Source organism: Moschus berezovskii, chromosome 11 (genome assembly GCF_049115385.1).
Source record: "Moschus berezovskii isolate FMDL1 chromosome 11, NW_MosBer_1.0, whole genome shotgun sequence".
Classification (NCBI taxonomy): domain Eukaryota; kingdom Metazoa; phylum Chordata; class Mammalia; order Artiodactyla; family Moschidae; genus Moschus; species Moschus berezovskii.
The window spans coordinates 105087846-105110656 of NC_142470.1; the positions used below are offsets into that span (position 1 = coordinate 105087846).

Below are 22811 nucleotides of genomic sequence, written 5' to 3' on the forward strand. Positions count from 1 at the left end.
AGCTGGTTACCACCAAGCTATTTAGGGTTGATTTTAGTAAGATTCTGCCTTCAAACCTTGACTACTTGTGGGTGGATTAAACATTTGTTGGATTAGCCTTGGGAAACAATGAGAAGATAGTGGATTTGTGGGGAAAATGCACTTGCGGGGGGAAGGAAGGGAATCACCAAGGTAAGTGCTCTCCATACTGTTATTTGGAATTACTGGCCACAAATGGGGACACACGAGGCCCCCTAGAGACGGCCACCCCTCCCCAACGCCACCCCTGCAGGGGTGGGGGGGCAGGAGGGAAGGGAGCAGGGCACACCGTTTAAAGCATGGCACAGCCCAAGGGCACAACATAAGCTGAACAGAGCCAAACGGGTCCAAGAACCCAGACAAGTCAACCTGACTAGGTCTTGATCCTCAGTACAAGCCCACTTCAGCAAGCTAAATGACACACCCAGAGGTGCCATGACAGTTTCAAGGCCAGCCATCAAAGACCAAAGAGTGGGCGGTGGCCCAACCCCTGGAAATCTCTGCCCCTTCCCCAAAACAGTTGGAATAACCCTCCCCTGCATCAGCCTATGAAATCACCCAGCCCCTAAACGCCAACCGCACCACACAGGCTGCACTCGCCCTCTGCAACAGCCCACGTTCTGTCTGCGGAGTGTGTTTCTCTCTGAATAAATCCACTTCTTACCTATCACTCTGTCTCTCACTGAATTGTTTCTGCGATGAGACATCAAGAACCTGAATTTCATTTGGTCCTGAAACCAGGTCTGTGATCTCAGTTGGAAGACTGTGGGTTTTGGCGGGGTTTGAGTCCTGGCCGTGTGGGTTCAAGTTCTAAGCAGGGTTCTCAGGCCGGGTCTGAGTCCAGGCCTCGTGGGCTCAAGTCCCAAACTGGGTTGTGGCTGGGTTCGAGTCCCAGTCTGAGGTAAATGGTTTTGGGGTGGGCTGCTGAGTTCCTGCCCCACAGCCAAGGACAGGCCATCAGGACCATTTTCGATCACGTAATATAATATTGAGGCTTAAAGTATAAAACAATATATCTGTAAAAGTTCAACATGCTGCTAAATTTTACACGTAATTTTAGGCAGATTAAACTCATTTTGTATCAAGTTTTGACTCCTTCCGTGTTATCTGTGATTTTGCTCTGTCCAAGGCCAGTCTCACTCTCCCATCTCATCTATCGTCCTGGATCACAGAGATGAATTTACACACGGGGACTCTGGAGCTCGAACCCATGGGGTTTTAGCAGACACTCTGTAACCTGGAAATCTGAGGGACAAACTCCCCGGCTTAAATCCCTTTCTCTGCGTTCTCAGCACAAATAGGAAGCAGTCCAAGGTCCTTCACCCCAGAGGTGGGGCCTGCTGACCTACCTACCTTCCCCAGGGTTCTGAGAACCACGCCTACAGACTGCTTCTTGGAGGCTCTCAAACACACACCCTCCTGGCCTTTGCTCAGGCTGTCCCCTCCTCTGATGCCCTTCTGTTCTTGTCCTGTGGGCAATTCATGCTTCTGCTTCAAGACATGTTTAAACAGCAATTCCTGTGAAGTTTCTCAAAGCCAGAAATAAACATTCTCTGCTCTTAATGATACAGTCCTCTGTAGAGCACAAAGAAAACACCTTTAATACACTGCAAATCCCTGTTTTTCCCCAGCTCCTTAAGGGACTGCGTCATCTTCAACTCTAACCCTTCCATGCTGATCACAAAACTGATCTGTTGAAGAAACTAGCTTTCCTTAAATGACTGCATGACAGAAAAGCTTACACAGTGCCCCAAGATAAATTCAGCACAGAAGAGAAATTACTTGCTTTTTATCAGTGGAAAAGATTACCTTAACAAAAATGACTATGAAATAACGAAACTGGTGTTCCCGCACTTCACTTAGGATGACACTAATGGCACTCGGGGAGATGGCGGCCTGGCTGGCGTGGGCTCTGCAGCCCCCAGGCCCTGCAGTACACAGCAGGGCCGGGCCCGGAGTTGCTCACCAGCCAGGAGACGCTCAGCAGGCCCCTGATTCACCCTGGCCCCCAAGGTGACCTCTGTGTAGTGAGGGGCTAGGCCAGACCAGCCTGGGCTCCCTGCACCTGGGGCTCTTCAGATGCAGTTAGATCTCTGCGGCATTTCCAGGTCACACAGAACACAACACCACACCACACCACACACCTCCAACTCCAGCCCCTTTGGAGTACACTCTTACGTTCAGGCAACCTGCTTGAAAAATACAAAATGTGGCACAGACCTCACCTACCCCCAGAAGGCTGGAGGCAGCCCTCCCCACTGCACGTGGACAGCCAACGTCAGGCTGACCTCGAGTCTAACAGGGTGATATCAGATACCATGAATACGAAGAGGGAAATAATAGGAGACTGAAATGAAAACCACAAGTGATTCATACCCTGTGTACATGGCTTTCCAAACAAGCCTCGTTAACTGGAAGCACGCTTCACAGACATATGTCTCATATGGGCAGACAGTACCCCCAGGATGATGCGCAGACATGTCAAGCCTCTGGAGAGGGGAGCAGGACAATCAGAGAGGACCATGGTTTTCTCTCCACACCCCTGTGATGTCTGAGTGAGGCCACAGGTAGAAATGCCCTGACAGTGTGTAACTGTGTCATGTATGGAACAGCCTTAGGAACCAAGGCTCCAGGTGCCACCACCTGTGATGTCCACATCCTTGATCTTTCCGCTCTGGACACACTTCAGAGTACTGTCAGGAGGCGCTGGGTTCAAGCCCAGCCAGGACCCTGCACCCTCCTTCCTCACCAAGGCCAGCCGTGGGCCCGGGCACGCTGCGGCTGTGAATTCAGAGACCCTCCCCTGTGCTTGCGCTTCTCCAGCCACCTCCTACTACGTCGAGCAGCAGTCACAGCCAGGGCTGCGGTTTTACCCAGTGAGACCCTGCAGGGAGAGGGGACAGGGAGGCCCTCTGCCACCGGCCCTTTCACACCAGTCAGCCTTTCCTGCCATGGAACCCCTGGCGCCCAGCAGAGCACACTGCGCCCGACACATCACTCACCTGCCTCAGCAGTCTCTGAGAGGTGGGAAGGTAGAGCTCGGCGCAGCTACGCGGGGATTCAGAACAGAGCAATCCAGGTCGGAACCTCGGGGCCCAGCCCTCTCTGGCCCAGCTGCAACTCAGAGTCATGGAGTGGAAAAGGTGACAGTCACCTGTGCTGGCCCCACCCCGTGTTACTGGCCGGTAGCCGTGGGCGGAGGCAAGGAGGTGGAAAGCAGGCCTCCTCGAAAGTCCCGGCCAAGAGTAATGTGGTGGGGGGCAGGGGGGGCTCGCATCACTGCTCTGCTTCCCCCTGAATCCCCACCTCCACCCCAACAGTTTCTTTTCCTGGGAATTCCCACGTCTGTGCTGTGACACCAGCCCCTCCTCTGCCACTCACTGCAGGTCCCCGTGGTGGTGTCTCCCGGGCCCTCGAGGAGCTCTGTGTCTGTCTCAGCTGCACTCTGTGTGCTTGTGAGCCTGTGAAGCTTCGGTCTGGAACCACCCGCCTGTGGCATTCCACTCAAGGCTCACTGGGGTCAGGACTGAGACCAGCAAAAGACAAACGCCACAGGTCTGAGGAGCAGACACGGGAGCGGCCAGCCTCGCCCCACACAGAACTGACTCTGCTTTGGTTTTATTCTCCTTCCATCCTTACCCTTCCCTCGTGGCACCTTTACATCTTCTGTTTCTTTACTGAGACGTCAAATTGAGATATCTAAGGCTCTCACCTAAGCCATGAAATTAAAAGACACTTACTCCTTGGAAGAAAAGCTATGACAGCATATCAAAAAGCAGAAACATGATTTTGCCAACAAAGGTCCATCTAGTCAAAGCTATGGTTTTTCCAGTAGTCATGTATGGATGTGACAGTTGGACTATAAAGAAAGCTGAGCGCTGAAAAACTGATGCTTTTGAACTGTGGTGTTGGAGAAGATTCCTGAGAGTCCCTTGGACTGTAAGGAGATCCAACCAGTCCATCCTAAAGGAGATCAGTCCTGAATATTCATTGGAAGGACTGATGCTGAAGCTGAAACTCCAATACTTTGGCCACCTCATGCGAAGAGCTGACTCATTTGAAAAGACCCTGATGCTGGGAAAGACTGAAGGCAGGAGGATAAGGGGACGTCAGAGGATGAGATGGTTGGATGGCACCACTGACTTGATAGACATGAGTTTGAGTAAGCTCTGGGAGTTGGTGAGGGACAGGGAAGCCTGGCGTGCTACAGTCCATGGGGTTGCAAAGAGTCGGACACGACTGAGCGACTGAACTGAATGAAGGTTCTCACCTCCTTTCTGTCCAATCTCAAAATTGTACTATTTATCTCATTGACTTACGAGTTTTCACCTGTTAAATTAGTTCACGGTCTCACTGGATTAGAAAGTAAACAAAGCACTACCAGTGATGATGAATTTTAACCTCAGTTCTAGAATTCTACCAAGGCGAAAAACTTATGAGCAGTTCAACTAACAGGTTGCTTCCCTAAAGCCCATTTATAAGTTAATTGGAACCTAGAGAGTATTTCTTTTCCTATAAAATCACCATTAAAATGAAACTTAAGTTTCCAAGCTAATAAGCAAATGCTTACTTAACACATTTGTCCTTTTGCTGATTTAAAATAGGAAAAATGTTATAATCGTACAAGAAAATCAAATGTGAGTTTCCGTGTGGGGGGTCTATGCAAAAATTCTGTTACTCAAGAACCAGAAGTTTTACAAGGGGCACACAGCAGGGGGTCCACTAAGCTGAGAAGAGCCTTTCTGCTCACTGCCAAGGGGGAGACACCGGGTCTCCCTCCACCAGCCACCCCTGTGGGCAGGTCTCAGTACTGCCGGCCAGCACAGGGAAGGGCAAGGAGAAAGCAGACGGAGCGATCCAGGCCACACAGGGGGGAACGCAAGCAGAGGAGGGTGTGCGTGTGTCTGGGCGGGGGCGGGGGCGCCGCACAGGCACCAGGTGTCCTTGGGGTACACACAAGCAAGGGCTGTGGGGCTGCGAGACGGCATCAGAGAGGGAGACGGGGCAGGGAAACAAAACCGTGAGTCCCCATCAGAGAGAACGCAGGCGGACACTGTCGCCTGCTGGCAGCCCCACGGCCCTGTGAGTTTGGTGGCTGGCCCACCCCTGGGCCTGCCCCCCCGCCCGGTGTAGCTTTGTAAGCGAGGGACTGTGAGGCAAGAGGGCACGTGGGTCCCGCTCTGCCACTGACCACTGGGTGGCCTCAGTTCTCTGCACCCCGATTCTGTCACCTGCCCAATGGGAGGACAGACACGCGTGACTCGGGCTGTGTGAAAGGCAGCCATGCACACGCAGGCAGAGCACAGCAGCGGGCACCCAGCCAGGCCCCAGGAGCACGGGCGGCTCGTGGAATCAGTGACAGGGGTGACGTGCGTCAGCTCCCCTGAGCCAACAGGCCCTGGCACACAAGGAGTGCTCGGTAAGGTCAGCGTGAGAAACCTAACAACACAAGGTCCCTTCCTGCAGAGCTGGGGGAGCAGGACTCATGGGAGAAGCGTGGACTCAGCGAGCAGGGCAGGGGCTTGCCTGGGCCTGGAGCCAGAGAATCAGAAGCAGCCTGGAGACCAAGCAGCCTGTCTACCCAAGGGCTGGGGAGGCCAGGTCTATACCAGGAGGAACCACAGGCCCAAGGGAGCGGGGGCTCAGCGTACACAGAGGGTAGGAAGCAGGCCTGTTCCCTGGGAAAGAACATAACCAAGCCTGGTCACTTATTAAAACCAGGGCCTGAGCGCCAGGGACTCAGGGACTGAGGGACCCCGTCCCCCAGGGACTGCAGGAACCCAGGCCCAGCCACTGAGGGGCTTCAGAGACCTACAAGGAGTAACTGAGGGGCTCTGGGACCTGTGACAAGCCACCAATTGGGGGGAGAAATGGAAGGTGAGCTGGAGATACAGAACAGATTCAGGTACACAGACCCTCATGAATTTTTATCACATTACTCATGAAAATATAAATAAATACGTGTGAGATGCATTCAGACTCCTCATTTCAGTACACAACCTGGAAACGATGGGTCACAAGTCTGTCCTCTGGCTCCCCTCCTCCACAGCAGGGGGGCTATGTGCTATCTGCTCTTCTTTCCCTTCCCTAACCCAACTTCCTGGCACAGGCAGGCATTCGATAAATGTGTGCCGTATCAATGAGTCAATTATTTGCACACTTCTCAGCGCAGTTTCTTTTGGGTATTAACACACCCCATCCTTCATGTCTCCTGACCTTGCTCTCCTTGTGGGGGCCAGGAACTCACCCTGAATGAGAAACCCATACACTGACCCTTGCTGAGCCATTTCACCCAGGAGACATCATCTAAGCCACGGGCTGTTCTGTCTTCAATGTACAGATGAGGAGAATGAGGCTGCCCAGGGCCATCTGGCCACAGTGAAACAGTGAATCCAGGCATTGCCACACGTGTCCCCAGTGAGGTGCACCACAGGCCCTGATCCAAAGCTCTTTCTTTTCCAAACCAATGTAACAGCACAGGAAGAGTACAGGACTTCTCTAATCACTGAGTGCATCTCAGTGTATAAATGGCCCTCCTGCAGCTTCACGGGCTCAGGAGAAGGAAGAACCACAGCCGCCCAACAGCCTCAGCTGGCCAAGCCTGCGCTTCCTCATTCCATCTGCTGTCTTGGGCAGTGCCGGCCTCAGCAGGTTGCTGTGGGGTGTGGGAGGTCCAATAACGCCCCCTACCCCCCCAAAGATGTCCCTGTTCTAGCCCCTGCATGCAGCCTATGAGTGCGATTTACATGGCACGGACTCTGCAGGCATGATTAAGCTGAGGATCCTGAGGGAGGAAGCCATCCTGGATTATGTGGTGGGCCCTAAAGTCAGTGTAAACGTCCTGAGAAGACAGACACGAAGGGAGATTTCAGAGGAGGAGAGCCACGTGACAGAGGCAGAGGGAGGCCGAGTCACAGAGTCTGGCCCTAGATGGGGGCGGGCCCACGAGCCGAGGGAGCCAGCAGCTTCTCTGGACGAGGCAAGAACTGGATCCTTCTCTGAGCCACCACGGCCCTGCTGACTCCGTGGTCTTGACCCTGTGATGCTAATGTGGACCCCTAACCTCTGGAGCTGTGACAGGATGAAGTTCTGTTGTTTTCAGCCACCAAGTCGGTAGGAACTGGTGACAGCGACCCCGGGACACTGACGAAGGGGATGACATGAGAACCATGAGTGAGGCCGCCAGGACACCACGGGCACACGGGCACCACGGGCACCCAGCAGGAAGCCAACCTCCGTCAGCAAAGAGGCTCCCGCCTCCGCCCGGGACCACCAGTCAGTCCTGCGCGCTGTGCGCAGAGCCTCACGCTGCCACAATCCCGCCAATGCTCAAAACCTCCCTCACACACACCGCTGCTGCTGCTGCTGACCTCACAGAGGAGGGCCCTGACTGCTGGAACCATGAGCGGTGATCAGGCCCCTTACCTTCCACAAACGCAGGAGCACCTCCCTCAGCCATGAGCCCTGCAGCTGCCACAGCAGCGGCTGGAGGCGGGTCCCTGGTGTGGGACCTGCAACCCCCGCCCCGCGAGCCTGGAAGAAGGGCCAGCAGGGCCGCAGAGGACGCAGTGTTAACCCCGGGCCCCCTCTCCCCTGCTCTCCATCTCTGCAGCCTGGCTCCATGGCCGCCCCGCTCCCGGTTTTCCTTCTTGGGGGCGGGGTGGGTCCCAGTTTGGAAATGCATGATGTGCAATCCTACTTCCTCTGGCGTTGGCGGCCGCTCTCTGGGCTCTGCACGGACAAAGCCGGATCCCAGGGTGTTTCTGCCCTCCCCGCCCCCTTTCAGGAGTCCCCCACCTTGACTCCAGCCTGCGAGGGACGGGAAGACCATCCCTCTCACGGGCCAAGCAGCCCGCCACAGCAGGCTCAGGGCGGAGCCTCCAAACCTCAGAAAGAGGAGCCCCACTGGCTTCCTACGTGCCTCCCTCCCAGCCCCAAGCTGTCTTCTCTGCACCCCTCTTCTCTGACCTCCTCTACAGGCACAAGGGCTGGGCTCCCGGCCAGCCACCACCAGGCCAGAAAGCAGACGGCGGCCTTGGGACTGAGCCAGCAGGAGGAGGGACCCCTCGGCGCCCTTGGCCTGGGGAGCCCCTGGGTGCCTGCGTCTAACACCTGCCCGCCCTCACTCCCAGGGGAGGCCTCGCAGCCTGGCCTGCTCCTCGGAGATCCCGCAGGGGCTCGTATGCAGGCTCCCAGACACACTCCTGGGGCAACTCTGAGGGGGGTAATCCCCACGTCTTTCTCCCTGGAGCACCTCCGGGCCACTTCACACAGGAGGGAACATGAGCGGGCACACAGGTGCCAGAAGCCTTCACCACCCCACCTCCTGGGACAGAAGGGGGGCCTTGCAGATGCCCCTGCCTGTTCGCCGCTCCTCAGCGATGTCACCACATAACCAGTACAGTGACAAACCACCAGGGCCGGCTTGCAGACTGGGAAGCTGACAACAGCCATCCAACACAACTCCAAGACACCCACGTGTACAGTGCCCACGTCCAGGCCTTTCCTCCCCCCCGCCCCGCCCTCAGACATCCAGCATGATGGTGCGAGCAGCTGAAACCCTGGGAGGGCCCAGCCAGGGCCAGCCTCAGGCAGACATTACAGCTGGAAACTGGCTCACTCCCCATGCAGTGTGGACCTGGCTATCAGAAGAGACCCTCCAGACCCTTCTGAAGCTCCTGGTGCTCGGCCCTGTGGTGAGCCAGGCAGAGGAGAGCCCTTCAGAACCACTGTTCTAGAAGCTGGGTCCAGGTGGCCTTGACAAGCCTCATTCAGGATGCTATGGGTTAGTCTGAAAGGTCTGTATGTAACTAGACGGCAGTATTTTAAAGAAGTCTATCTTACAGATGATAATATCTGACCAAGGAAAAGTTACAGGCCAAGTGAGAACTGCAGGAAATGGGGAGGAACATCCAAACATCATCTAAGGCCCCACTCTCCCTCCAGCCAGGGTACTCCATCCACGCTTCAGGGCAGGGCAGCACACTTAACACGCGTGCCAACCACGGGCTGGCAAAAGCCCCCCACCATCAAGGGAGCTCTGCTTAAAGAATCCACAGTATAGCCTGGCAGGGGGACCCCATGCAGCTGGGCCAAACAAAGAGAGACTATGTCCCCATGAACGGAGGGCACCAGGGTATAGTCAGGGGAGGAGGGGAGGACCCGTGGGCAAGGGCGGGCCAGCAGCGGTGCAGGACGAGGGTAACTGTGAACGTGTCTGTCTGCAAATGAGACAGACACACCCGTGCTAACTCGCACACGGAACACCTGGGGAAGAAGACACGAGAAGCCCGTGGTGCTGCAGTCTCCAGGGAGGGGTCTGGGTGGCTGGAGAGGGGGTAGGGGGCTGATTTTACCATACACCCCACCACACCGTATTATTTATGAACCACCGAAGTGAACAGCTGCTGTGAAACATAACATGAAACGCTGCCATCAAATTTGACAAACCAAGCCAAGAACAGGGAGGTTTTGAGCACTCCCACCAAGTGAGTTTGGACCATAGAGAAGGCTGAGCTGCGAAGAACTGACGCTTTTGAACTGTGGCGCTGGAGAAGACTCTCTGAGGGCCCCCTGGACAGCAAGGAGGTCCAACCAGTCCATCCTAAAGGAGATCAGCCCTGAATATTCACTGGGAGGCCTGATGCTGAAGCTCCAATAAGTCTGGCCACCTGATACAAAGTGCTGACTCACTGCAAAAGACTCTGACACCGGGAAAGATCAAAGGCAAAAGGAGAAGGGAGTGATAAGAGGATGAGGTGGCTGGCTGGCATCACTGACTCACGGATATGAGTCTGAGCAAACTCCAGGAGATGGTGAAGGACAGGGAAGCCTGGCTGCTGCAGTCCACAGGGTCACAAAGAGTTGGATAGCACTGAGCGACTTAAGCGTCACCACCACGTGGCACTAGAACCAGGACGGGGGTTGAAGGAGTCCTACTCCGGGGTGGCGTCACCCAGCAGGTGAGGGAATGGAGGGCCGCGCCTGTGCCTGGCAGTACACCCACCCCCGCTCGCTCTGCCTTCACTTCCCTTCCTCCAGCTGGGCGCCTTTAGCGTGCCTTCCTCCCTGACCACATCACGACACTGTATGGCACGGGGACACAAATGCTTTGGGTCCCGAAGCCCCAGGATCTTACAGCATAGCTTGGCAGACGCAAGCCAACCCCGCTCCGCAGCCTCCGGCCAACAGGCTCAACCACGTTTCCTGGCGGCTCCGGGCCCCTGGAGCGGAGGGAGACCTCCGAAGGCTGAGGCCACCACTCAGCTGTTTTACCGCAGAGAGAGGACTCTGAGAACACTGATCCACTTCTAGGAACACAGCTCTGGGTTCACACCCAGTGCTTTCTCCTCCTCACGGCCCAGTCTTCACAGGCAGTTTATCCCATTCTTCTCCAGGGCTGGTTTCGTTCCCATCATCTCAGGGGCATGGCTTCAGTGCCACCAGCGCAGGCTCTGAGGGACACCCTGCCTGTGGCTGGCACTTTGGCCACCAATGGTCAGGCCATGCAGGGCTCAGGGAACAGGTGTCCATGCCTGCTGGCCCAGCCCTGAGCGGAGACCAGACCGCCAGGAAAGTTGTTAGGACACAGGGGTGGTCGTAACAACCACGGCAATCTAAGAAAGGGCCTCCTCAGACCATTTAGAAGACTATGCTTTCATCATTTAAAACAATAACAATGATTCAACCAACCAACCAATCAGTAAGATACAAGCAAAACAGAATTTTAAAGTCTGAAGAAACTCCAGTGTGGGATGAATGAAGTCTCAAATCTTGGGTTGGCCTCCCCTCCTGAGCCTCCTTCCTGGTGAGTTACCCCCACCCTGCCCACATGTCTCCCTGAACCCAGCAGCTCGAGCCCCTACTCACAGCCCTGACATCCAACTCATCTCTCCGTGAAGCCCTGTGGTGTCCCCAAGGCCCAGGAGAGGAGGCGGCCCCTGTCCTGTGCGCCCCACCCTCCCAGCTTCTCTCAATCTTCTGGTCCCCAGGAGTCTGCTCACAAGCCTGCACACATGGAAACAGAATTCCTCTTTCAGGTTGATTAAATTTAGGAAGAAAACATCCAGGGTAACCAAGCCCTGAGGCGTGGCTCCTTCCTCCCAGAGGTGCAGAAGCAGCCCCAGGTTCATCAGTGGGTGAGGGGGCCAGGCACCCAGCATACATCAGGTGCAGGGGGACAAGCTGAGGGGCTTGGCTTCACCTTGAGGACTCACTGGGACGACCACGGGCTCTGCTCTCACCTCCCTTTCCTAAGTTAGATTGAACCCCAACGTGACCTCCGGGAAACGGCCATCTTCCCACAACAGCCTGAGGCTTTCCTTTCCCTCTGACAATGAGGTAGTGACTTTCCCTTTCATTCATTCAACAAACATCAATTATACACTGATTGTGTGCCAGGCACTGTAGGACACTTCTGGGGATACAAAGAAAGCTGAGCTGTTGGCCCTGCCCTGAAGAACCCTGATGTCCCAGGACACCCCAGGCCCACCATGGGCACTGCGCATGGCCCCTGAGAACAACCGTCACACTGGTGAATGCCACGCGGAACACAACACCCCACACAAGGCAGCAAAGCAGAAGTGAGCCTCTTAGCAATTCCTCCAGATCCATAAGGAGCTACTGGTAAGGAACTACACGCTGAGAAGGAAAGAGGAGCAGGGCAGGCGTCCAGCCACCCAGCACCCCCACGCAGCCCCTCAGGGTTCCTACGGGAGACAGTCGTACCCTGAAGCTGCTGCTCCTCTTCACCGCCCAGCACTCGCTCCCGTCCTCCTAACGAGAGGTGCCTGCTGTTACTAGAGTGACCAGGCCACCTGCCCTCTCTCAATCCGAGGGGCAGGGGTGCGCGGGAGACCCACGCCAGCCAATCCGAGTGCCTAGTCCCCAGCTTCAGGGGTGAGTGCTGAGCCAGGTCGCAGGTCAGCAGACTCCTGCCCCTGCCCCGCCCATTCTGTCCCACGTGGGCACCATCCCGAAGGGCGCAGGCGCCCCTGACTGAGGGCCATATCCCGAGCCCCTGGAGGCTCCCTTCACACCTGGGTGTCTCTGGGCCAGCAGTGGCGCCATCTTGAACTTGGATGTTCCCAAGCATCCGCTGTGTCCCTGGCAAGGCTGCCCAGGCCAGGGGCCTCACAAGCTGTGCCAGCCACCACCTCCCATAGGCAGTAGTGCTGTTGAGGACTCCAGGTCTCTCCACCTTCCCCTCCCCCCCCGCCGCCCACTCTATGACAGTGCCTGCCCCTTTAAGAGTGCGAGCTGAAACCTGGAAATCAGAACCACTTCCCTCGGGGCCAGGCCACACTTCCCACTCACCCTGCAATACTCAGCACTCAGCGTGTCCCAGCAGTCTCTGTTTCCTTCAAACACAGGTGCAGCATCTGGTTACCAGGGCACCTGTGGAATGGGAAGGCAAGTCCCAAGTGACACGGGGATGGACACTCCCGTGCCCAGGAGGAAAGGTGGCTCTGACAAGTTCGATGGGCATCTCGAATATCTTACTCTCAAACACGAGAAAAAGAATTACGTTTTCACCGAGAAAGAACCAGACGGCAAAACAATCTGGAAGATCAGCACCAGCTCACACAGCGACGATGCTGGGGTGCTAGGAAAGACAGTGAGTTCATCCCCAGCCTGCAGAGCTGCCCTGGGAGAGAAGGCAGGGAAGGGCTGTGGGAGAGGCCAAAGTCCTTCCCGTTTCAAAATGGGAAGTGAACACATTTCCAAAGGTGAGGAAAAGCTGCCATTACCCATGAGCAGATTTTCATCATGAGTTTTAGAAACGCAAAAGGAAGTTCCTGATTTCAGAGGCATGAACTCAGGGGATGTTTCTGGTAAAGATCCTTGAACGTGTGCACGTCCAGACTCCGAGCTCCCAGGGGTTTCAGCCAGCCAGAAAGCAATGCACGGCCCCTCCAGGAGCACAGCTTCCGGGGGCTACAGCCTCCATGGTGGGGGGTGGCGAAGGAGTGAGGGCTGGGCACACGCATGCGTGTACGAAGAGCGTATATCCACGGATGCAAGTGGCAGAGGTAAGTGCAGCTGTGCGTGGTGTGTGCAAGCATGACCATGAGTGCGCGAGAGGCAGAAGAGGCACACACTGCGTGCGGGGGCTGGGCTGCATGGAGGGAAGGTGACAGGAGCAGCGGATCTGGCCAGCTATGCCCAGAGGGGCAGCAGACAAAGGCTCGTGCCCAGCGGTTTGTGGCACAAGGAGGGCCCCAGGCCTCTCCTGCTCTGGGGTCTGCCACACGACAGGCTTTGAGTGTAGGCACTACTAACGTAGTTCATGCCTCCCAGGTGGCTCAGCGGTACAGAACCCGCCGGCCAGTGAAGGAGACACAAGAGATGCAGGTTTAGTCTCTGGGTCGGGAAGACCCCTGGAGCAGGGCGTGGCAACCCACTCCAGTGTTCTGGCCTGGAGAATAACATGGGCAGAGGAGCCTGGCAGGCTACAGTCCACGGGGTCACAAAGAGTCAGACACTACTGAAGCGACTAAGTAAGAACACGTATCCTTCTTGAAATGCAAACACCTCTAAAAGCAGAGCGCAGTCCATTTCACGGACACTGAGAGTGAGCTGATTCTCAGATCCCTTGCACTGGCCAGATGGCAGGGCACTGGAGATTACCCCTCTGAAAGGAAAAGCAGGATGAGCGAGGAGGCAGGAAAGACACAAGCAGACCCAGGTGTCTCTCAGCTCTGCTGGGAAGGCCGGCCCCCCACACTCAGAGGGAGACACTGTGGCGGGAGAAGCAGTCTGCCCCCCTGGCCCCCACACCAGGCCCCTTCCCACCCAGGGCATCTCGCCCACTGGCCCCTGTCGGATCTCACACCCTGCCTGAAGTCCCCCCACCTGGGCAGCCCTTGCATCTGGACACACCCAGGGCTCCAGAAACCCACTGGGCCTAGTGGGGAAAGCAGATCCAGCCCACAGCCTTGGCACCTGGTGCCCCAAGAACTCAGATGAGACCTCTACCATTTCTGTCCTTTAAATGAGGAATTAAGGCCCAAAGGATCCGGGATCCATTTCAGGCTCGAGTGTTAAGACCCACGTGAAAGAGAGGAAGGTCTCAGGCCCTTGAGTTGAGTTACAATAGCCACCCACACCTCGTCTCCCCACAGAAATTTCCCCACCATTTTGCCAACACTTTCCCAACAAGCACAAAAACTTATCTTTCAAAGCAGATAAAAACTTGCAGAAAGACACAGCGAGTTGCCTCCAATGTCAATTCTTCCCTTCCTCCTTAGTAACAGGCCCAGGACCCTGAACTTCGGTTGGCATGGGGCCGCCCACCTCCCTGCGTGTGGCCAAGGGTTCAGCTCTTGCCAACAAGACTCAAGAACAGAGACTAGTGAGGAGCTCTTAGGAAGTTCAGCTTTCTGCGGCCCAGAAGGCCCAAAGGCTGCGTGCGCCTCTAGCTGCCTTCCTGGACAGGAGGGCTGGGCCGGGGGACAGGAGGGCACTCGATCTGACTGCCCACCTCCAGACACCTGTACAGGGAGAAATAAACACCGCCTGTGACTAAGCCTCTCTGCCTTCGGATCTGCCGTTACACACAGCTAGACGTTAATCCTAACAATTGTACCATGTCCCACTTAAATCCATGGTGGACAATGTCACCATCATGGAGTGCTAAGAGCTGGGGATAAGGAAGGATACTATTTCAGATTTAAGTTGATTAACAGTCCCATTTTCCCAGAAAAAGAACTTTAGACAAAGCATTCTCAAATTTACCCTGGGCTCCAGGCTTGGGTATTCTCACAAGAACTTATAAGCAGAAGAAGATTCATTTTGTTTGAATTATTTCATAGAACAGCTTCTTCCCAACAAAATCAACACTTATAATCCTAAAAAAGCTAACAAACTCTATTTCCAGGCCTGCTTGAGTAGAAAGTTTAAAAAGCTTTAATATACCGAATTCCTGTTTACTACCCCAAACATTTAATAGCGTGGCTTGCATATTCAGCACAGACAAATCTAGGTTATGAGGTAAAAATAGCCCTTGTTTTTATTCATTACAGTTCGTCCATTAAATTAGGTTCGCAGTCTAAGCCATGGGCTGCGAGCTGCCGTGACAAACACTGGTACAACCAACAGGTTATGATACAGCCAACCTACGGGTCTGTAACAAGGTCAGATCCTGTCATGCCCAGTTCCAAGGTTGATACATCAATTACATCCCAGCTCATCCGATCCTGTTTGAAATGAACCATATCGACGACAGTTGAGAACCCTCTTTGCCACGGAAGGGGCTGAGGCTGTGCTGGCTGCTATGAGGAGGACGAACCTGTACACCAGACAGTGTGGCCTGAGCCCCAGGAGCCTCGGGGCTGGGGCGCATTCAGGCTCACAGCCCAACCGGCAAGTCCCCAGTGCAAAAGGCCTATCAGGTTAGAAACTGATGGGAATTAACTTTAAAACCTGGGTCTCCTTAAAGATGGCAGTACTGCTATCATGGAGAATCCCTTCTCTCTGAGCCAGTGAACCAACCCTGCAGAAGGCCCCTCATTGCTTCCCAACCCATCTGCTGGCTTTTCTTCTGTCTTTGACCAACAAGGTGAATACCAGTTTGGTAAAGATATCTGACTACTTAAAGAATGATTAAACAATCAAGTGGACTCAAAATGCAAAGATCTTCCTCCTTCTGCTGGCGTTATTCAAAATACCAAGCAGTTCAAAGGCACCTATAATGACAATCACAAAACACATGTCCTAGCAGAACACCAACTATTTCCAAGACTATTAGTGCTTTCAAGTAAAATGGATTCCTGTCCTCGTGGGCTCTGTAGGGTTTCAGGAAGACACACAAATAAAGAATGTGACAGCTCTCACCAGCGGGGGCAGCCCTGAGCGAGGAGGAGGACTCTGAAGGGACAGTCCTCCTTCAGTTGTATCCACCTGAAGCTCTTCCTTTTCAGTCAGCCTGTGCTCTGACTGGCAACTTTAAATCCATGTACCCTTTGAGTTAAAGGTCAAGAATGTCTCAGTTCAGTTCAGTTCAGTTCAGTCGCTCAGTCGTGTCCGACAAGAATGTCTACTAAGAAATAAAACAGCCCTAAAAGAGAGTAAAAGGAGGTCAGAGAAGTTAGGGAAGGATGTGACGTTGTCAGAGAGAACCCAGAGATGCTGGGACAGTAAGTCCATAAATTATCGGAGAAAAGGAAACGATTAGGGAGTAGTAGAGTGGTTTCCAACGAGAACGACAAGGATCTGGGCTTCAGCACAGAGTGCACTTGTACTGCAGGGCTTTCTGCAAAGAGCCTCAGAGTTGAGGTGTGGGGACAGGGCGCAGGGGGAGGAGTCAGGGAAGGCACCAGATGCTCCACACGGGCCAGGAGGCGTTTGGTCTGCATGGCGCACAGGGAGCTTCCACCTCCACCAACACGCCAGGCATCCTCCCAGGCCTCTGACGCGGAGCTTCTCCATTCTAGAAAGCTGCTGCTGAATCACTGCCGAGGGTGGGAAAGTGAGAGCACAAGGCAGGAGGAGGACTCCCAAGGCCACAGACTCAAGATGCACTTCCCTAAATAGACTGTGTGTGCATGTGTGCCTGGGCCCAAGGCCAGCCAAACCAAGCACACACAAGACTTCACCCACACCGCCCTCAGGCACCATCACAGTCTACGGGAGGCAGGATGGGGCAAGGGGCGGAAATGCTGGGAATGACCTTCACTACATGCACAAGGAAGGAGGGGATAAGGGTCAGGCCCAGCCTCACCGCGTCACCTGCAAACTGGGGGCGAAACTCAGCTGCCCACGCAGGGCGCTGTGGGGCTCCTGAGCACAAGGCCTGTGGGCCCCACAGCTCCGGGATTATAAGAAACAGCCTTCACTCAACCTCCGTGATGTTCCCTGAGTTCCAACGGGCAGATTCAAGCAGTTATCAGGGAAGAGCGGGGATGCAAGATCAGGGAGAAACAGGCAAGAGGAGCTTTGCGGCAAGGTCCTGGTTCCTTCTCGAAGGGTATACGCAACCATACCTTGGAGCTGTTCGGCAAACACCGAACTCCCTTCCAGGTGGAAAGAATTCACAATTAATGAGGGCATGCGGCCCACAAGCACGCAGACCCAGACCAGCTGGACCTGAAGGTTGATGATGCTGACTCCTACCTACCTCGCCACCAACCCATGAGAAGAATGTCCACAAGCTGATCACGCCACCTCCAAACAATTACGATAAAACTTCTCACTATTAGCCCCATGTTGGGACACAGGGTTCTGGGGGTATTAGCCCGCTGTGGCCCCCTTTGCCTGGCAAGGCAGTAAAGGGATCCTTTTCTACTTCACGCAAAACCCTGTCCTCGAGATCTAATCAGCACCAGTGCGGAGAGAAGATGAACGTTCCGCATCTCACTTCCTCCCCAGGTGGGCGCTGACCAGCTCGGTGTTTCCCCAGCGCTAACCAGCTCAGCCACCTCTCCTCCAAACCAGAGCAATGACAATGTCTGGAAGAGTCTGGGGCATCTTGATATTTCCTGGCACACAGCCCCATTCTAAGTGGACTCTGTCAAAGATTCCATTTTATAGATCATTTGATTATCACCCAATTATGCAACGTGATCACTGTTTTACATGTGTTTATGCAGAACACAGTCAAAGCAATCAGTAAGAAATGTGAAAATATTTAACATTCCGCTGCACACAATCACAAGTTTCTGTGTGCTTTAGGAAAAAACAGCGTCAGCAGAAGACAACTGGGTCAGTGACCACCAAAGCTCTGTGAGTCCAGACCCCTCCCCCACTGCTCTCTTCCTCCTCCTGCCCACATCCTTCCCTGACCTTTGCTGGCAGTCCCCTGCCTCTCAAAACCACCTCCTTCTGCAACATTTCCCCTCAGAGGTGCCCTGAGCGGGACTCAGAGATGGGACACACTCCAGCCTTTTGAATACACGTTTTAGAACAGGGACACAGTAGGAAGAGGGGTTATCAAGACAGCAAAGATGCCGGGCCTCCTGCGAGACGGTACCTTCCCTGGACGGGCGATGGCCCAGAGCTGCAGCGCACAGACCTCTGCTGCCTGGACTATTTAACCCACAACCCACCCCATCCCCATCAGCCAGGCGCCTTCCCCATTTGACACATGAGAGTTGACTCAGGTTCTTGTCCAGCACTTTCTCTTCCCACATTCCAACTTGCCCAGCTCAGAAACCAGACACAGACAGCCCGAAGACATGGCTGCAGAGGTTGTGACACAAACCAGATTCACCCCTGCTGAAATAACCACGACACTCGACGGCAGCCACGGTGACTCAGGCGTTGTCCCGTCACTGTCAAGCCACAAAGGTGAGGCGGTGTCACAGGCAAAGTGGGGCTGGCCTCAAAACGAGGCGGACACTCATACCTGTCCACATCTATCTCTGCCTCCATCCCCGTTCCCTCCCTCCTTCGGAAGGCCGCTGTATGCTGATCGCCCTGTTGGAAGGATGCGTCAGGCATCCAGAGTCAGATCTTAGACCTCTGACAAGTTGACACGCTCCTTGCCACTGCCTCTGCACACCCCACCCAACTCTGGTCTCCGCGTGGCCCTGCTGATGACCCCCAGCATTGTTAGGACGGTCAAACACCACAAAAAATAAACCAGAGTAAGACCAGGAAGCTTAGGCCCTTGCCCTGCCGTCCTTGGGCGGCCAGCTACACAACCCCAGCCCACACCACCGAAAGGGCCCTCTCGGTTCAGATTAGTGGCTTTCCAGCCAGCATGAGCCATGGACCCCTGCGGCCCCCTCCCCAGGAAAAGACCCCATGTATGTACGTGTCCAGAGGAGCCCTCTCCTTTCTGTGCCTGACTCTTGGATTTATTTTAAAAAACAAAAACAAAAAACCACAGGAAGAAACAATCACGATACCCACTCACCACATGCAAATAACTAGGTGTTTTATAAAAAAAAGCTTCCCCTCCCTGTAGGAAATCTACTTGGATATTCAGTATTCTATTTCAAAAATCGTTTAAATCCTGGTCACAACCTCAGGCTGACTTCACCAACCACTGCTGTCTGCAAACACGTTCTGGCCCCTCCCAGCCCGTCCACCCCTCTGCTGCTCTTCCTTCCTCAGCCATCAGCACCAAAGCAGTGGCACTTCCCCTGAGACGGCTCCTGTCCATCATTTTTACATATTAGGATGGACCCTGAAAGCCCTGCAAAGTCAAGAAGATCCAGAAGTACCTCAGCTCCCGAGCTCCAGGAGAAACCTGGAACCCCATGGGGGAGATGGCTGTTCCACTCACGCAAACGTGCGGCAGGGCTGTGCCTGCCCAAGGGGATGACAACGCTGATACATGGGGGGGCCAGGGAGAGGACCTGCTGCCATTCAGAGGGCCCCCGAGGCCACTGTCCCTGCAGGCCAATTCCTCCGACATTCCCCAAGCCCCTACTAATGGCAGGGCTCTCCGCTTCTTCCTAATCGAGTGAGAAGCAGGACCCCACACACCTGAACACTCCAGGACCTGCTTGGGGAAGTGAGTCAGCAGGGCCCCGGGCCCCACGCCCTCGCGGGCTGGTGTTATCAACACGGTCCTGGAGGAAGGTCGGGGTCTCACTCAGAGAGGCTGGAGAGGCTGCGGGCAGGAGCTGGGCACTCAGCCAGGTCCATACCCTGGGGCGGGGGGAGCAAGGAAGGCAAGGCTCCTTAGACACTTTGCACGCCCCATGGCTGACACCATGGGCTGATCTCCCAACTTTATCTCTGCTGCCTGCCTTTTCTGGGAACTTTCCTCTCTGGATTCTGGAAACAGCAGCCCCATTTCCAGTTGAGGAGTGGGAGGTGGCCTTGATTAGTCTAAGAGAGCAATTCTCATACTTGATCTAGGAGAATCACCTGGTGGGCTAGTTTAAAAATAGACCGCAGGGCCCTCCCCGAGTTTCTGATTCGGTTGGCTGGTTGGGGCCTGAGACTGTATGTCAGATAAGTCTTGGGTGATGTTGAGGCCGCTGGTCTGGAGACCAGGCTCGGAGAAGCATGGCTAGGTCAGTCAGCCCGCAGCCTCGCTTTCTGGGTCTGGGGAGGCCGTGTGACCCTCACCACTCCCACAGGCCAGAGCAGGGCTGGGCAGACGCTGGGACTGGGGACTGGCTGGCATGTCTCCTTCACACAGTCCCGCTGACCCTAAGGATCATCTCATAACCACTGGGAGGCTGACCCTGGGATGTGGAATCCAGGTCCTCGATGAAACTGCTGCTAGAGAGGGCTCTGGATGAGACACTCAACGTTCTTACAACCAACAGCACCCCAACCGACACAGCCCATAATCCACAACCCCAGGGAGACTCCTGAACTGGGCATCCACATCTCCTAGGAGGGCCTGCTCTCTAGAAACACCCGCCCGCCCACGTGCATTTCCTTCACACTCCCAGGATCTGCACACCAAGGTCATCCTTCTTGAAAGCTCTAATTAATGGGCTAGAGAAAGGACCGCTGAAATGCGAGCAACCCAGCACAGGGAAGGAAAGGAGGCCCACATCTGAGAGTGAGGGGGTTTTACCAGAGGCTGCTGAAACAGCCCTCAAGGGCACTGGTGAGGTGCAGAGCAGCAGGCAGGGGAGACAGAGGCTTTCGGGAGACCCCAGCATCCCGCCTGCAAGTGGAACAGGTGGGGCAATGCAGGATCTCAGGTTCTGGACAATGACCAGGTGTCTGAGGGGAAGGCTCTGAGAGGTTTCAGGAAGGGAGCTGGGGGGAGCGGATCTCTTGGCGCCTCCAGCAGTCCCCTCCCTTCCTCCTGGAGGCCAGAGGACACCCGTCTGTTTTCCTGACCCCATTCCAGAAAATGGACACCTCATCTTTATCCCCATAGCATGCCCCCGCAAGACACTGCCTGCTCCTGACACCTGCGCCAGGTGACCCCGACTGAGCAGATTCCACACTGAAGGGCCTGCACTGTCTCAGCGGTCCAGGTGAGGGACTGTGGGCAGACATGAGGGGCCCAGGCACGTGACAGGGTACAGGCAAGGTCCAAAGACAGAGGAGACGAGCACCCAGGAGCCCTGGGCTCCCGTTTCCCACCTGGGTTATGTCGAAAGGGATGGGTAAGAGACTGAACCCAACAAGAAGCTGCTCTGATTTCTAGATCCACGTGGGCTCCCGCACATGCTCACCATGTAACCCTAAGCTTCAGTCCCTGGGAGCTCTGCTGGCGTCAGGCGCCACTCCACACACCCGACGGGTCTTACCTCGTTCACCCCCACGACAAGCCTCTGGGGTTGCCACTGCCTTCAGCCCAGTTTTACAGATGAGAAAACCAGGTAGAGAAAGATGACACTATTTCCCCAAAGTCACACAGCCAAATGGAGGGTCCACAACATTTTCAGGAATAAAATAGTTGGTTTTGAGAGATGTGTATGCTCACCAAACAGGACTGAGTCAAAAAATCCTTCACTGACACATCAAAAACAAAACTGCTGCTACTGGGGACTCCAGGTAGTTCATGTTCATCCTGACATTGATACACAAAGGCATTCATTTCAAAGTCCTATGAAGAAAGCTATGTAATTTCATGGAAATGGTGCTAGATCTAGGTAGGCCTGGGTTCAAATCCCGGTTCAACCACTTATAACCACCCTCAGGTGATGCCTTACCCACACCTCACCTCAGCCTCCCCCAGGACACCATATGCCTTCTCCCAGGACCTTGCCAAGGGCCTGGTATGTAGGGGCACTCAGGAAATATTAGTTTCTTTCTCCCTTAAGGATGAAAAAGGCATTGCCCTTAAAGGAGATGTCAAACGCTGTCATGAATAAGGTCCAAACTTATAGTGCGTTCCACAGTACAGTAAGATCAACAACCTAACAAGGAAAAATGGGCAAAGGCTGTGAATAGGCAATCCACAAAGGATATGACCAGGTAAATCCACAAAGGATGGGGGAAAAAAGGCGCTCAGTCATGTACGACTCTTTGTAACCCCACCAGACTCTTCTGTCCATGGAATTCTCCAGGCAAGAATACTGGAGTGGATTGCCATTCCCTTCTTCAGGGGATCGTCCCCACCCAGCAATCGAACCCAGGTATTCGGCATTGCAGGCAGATACTTTACCGTCTGAGCCACCAGGGAAGCCCACAAAGGATATGACCAGGTAACTCACAGCTAAAATAAAAACTAGAAAGATATGGTTTTCAATACTTTTGGTAATTTGGAAAATATAACTTAAAAAGTAACATTCTTAATCCACTAGTTTGGCAAAAATTAACAATATTTGTACTCTTCAGTGCTGGCCGAATTAAAGGGGAAAAGGCAATTTCACACATCATCTGTGCTCTGATGAAAAGAGAGATAAAGCCTCTTGGAAATGGGATGGGGCGAGGAGGGAAATTTGGCAAAGTTATGCATTTAATATTATGCATTAACCCAGAAACAAAAAGATCTTAATGACCCGGGTAACCACAATGGTGTTATCACTCATCTAGACCCAGACATCCTGGAATGTGAAGTCAAGTGGGTCTTAGGAAGCATCACTACAAAGAAAGCTAGTGGAGGTGATGGAATTCCAGCTGAGCTACTTCAAATCCTAAAAGATGATGCTGTAAAAGTGCTGCACTCAGTACGCCAGCAAATTTGGAAAACAGCAGTGGTCACAGGACTGTAAAAGGTCAGTTTTCATTCCAATCCCAAAGAAAGGCAATGCCAAAGAATGCTCAAACTATCACACAATTAACACTCATCTCACACGCTAGCAAAGTAATGCTCAAAATTCTCCAAGCAAGAGAGTGCCAGAAAAACATCTCCTTCTGCTTTATTGACTACGCCAAAGTCTTTGACTGTGTGGGTCATAACAAACTGTGGAAAATTCTTAAAGATA

The 22811-nt window shown here is 54.2% G+C and overlaps 1 protein-coding gene across 12 annotated transcripts in view; it reads right to left on the reverse strand.

The window, feature by feature from the left end:
• INPP4A (inositol polyphosphate-4-phosphatase type I A) overlaps positions 1-22811 on the reverse strand; it is a 139969-nt gene that overhangs the window by 111591 nt on the left and 5567 nt on the right. The window contains exon 1 of one of the 12 annotated variants that reach the window (XM_088841654.1): positions 17135-17151. The exons of the other annotated variants lie outside the window; for them this stretch is intronic. The gene's annotated coding sequence lies outside the window, so the exon portion shown is untranslated. Of the gene's footprint in view, positions 1-17134; positions 17152-22811 lie in introns of those variants that run through there. 12 annotated transcript variants of the gene reach the window in all.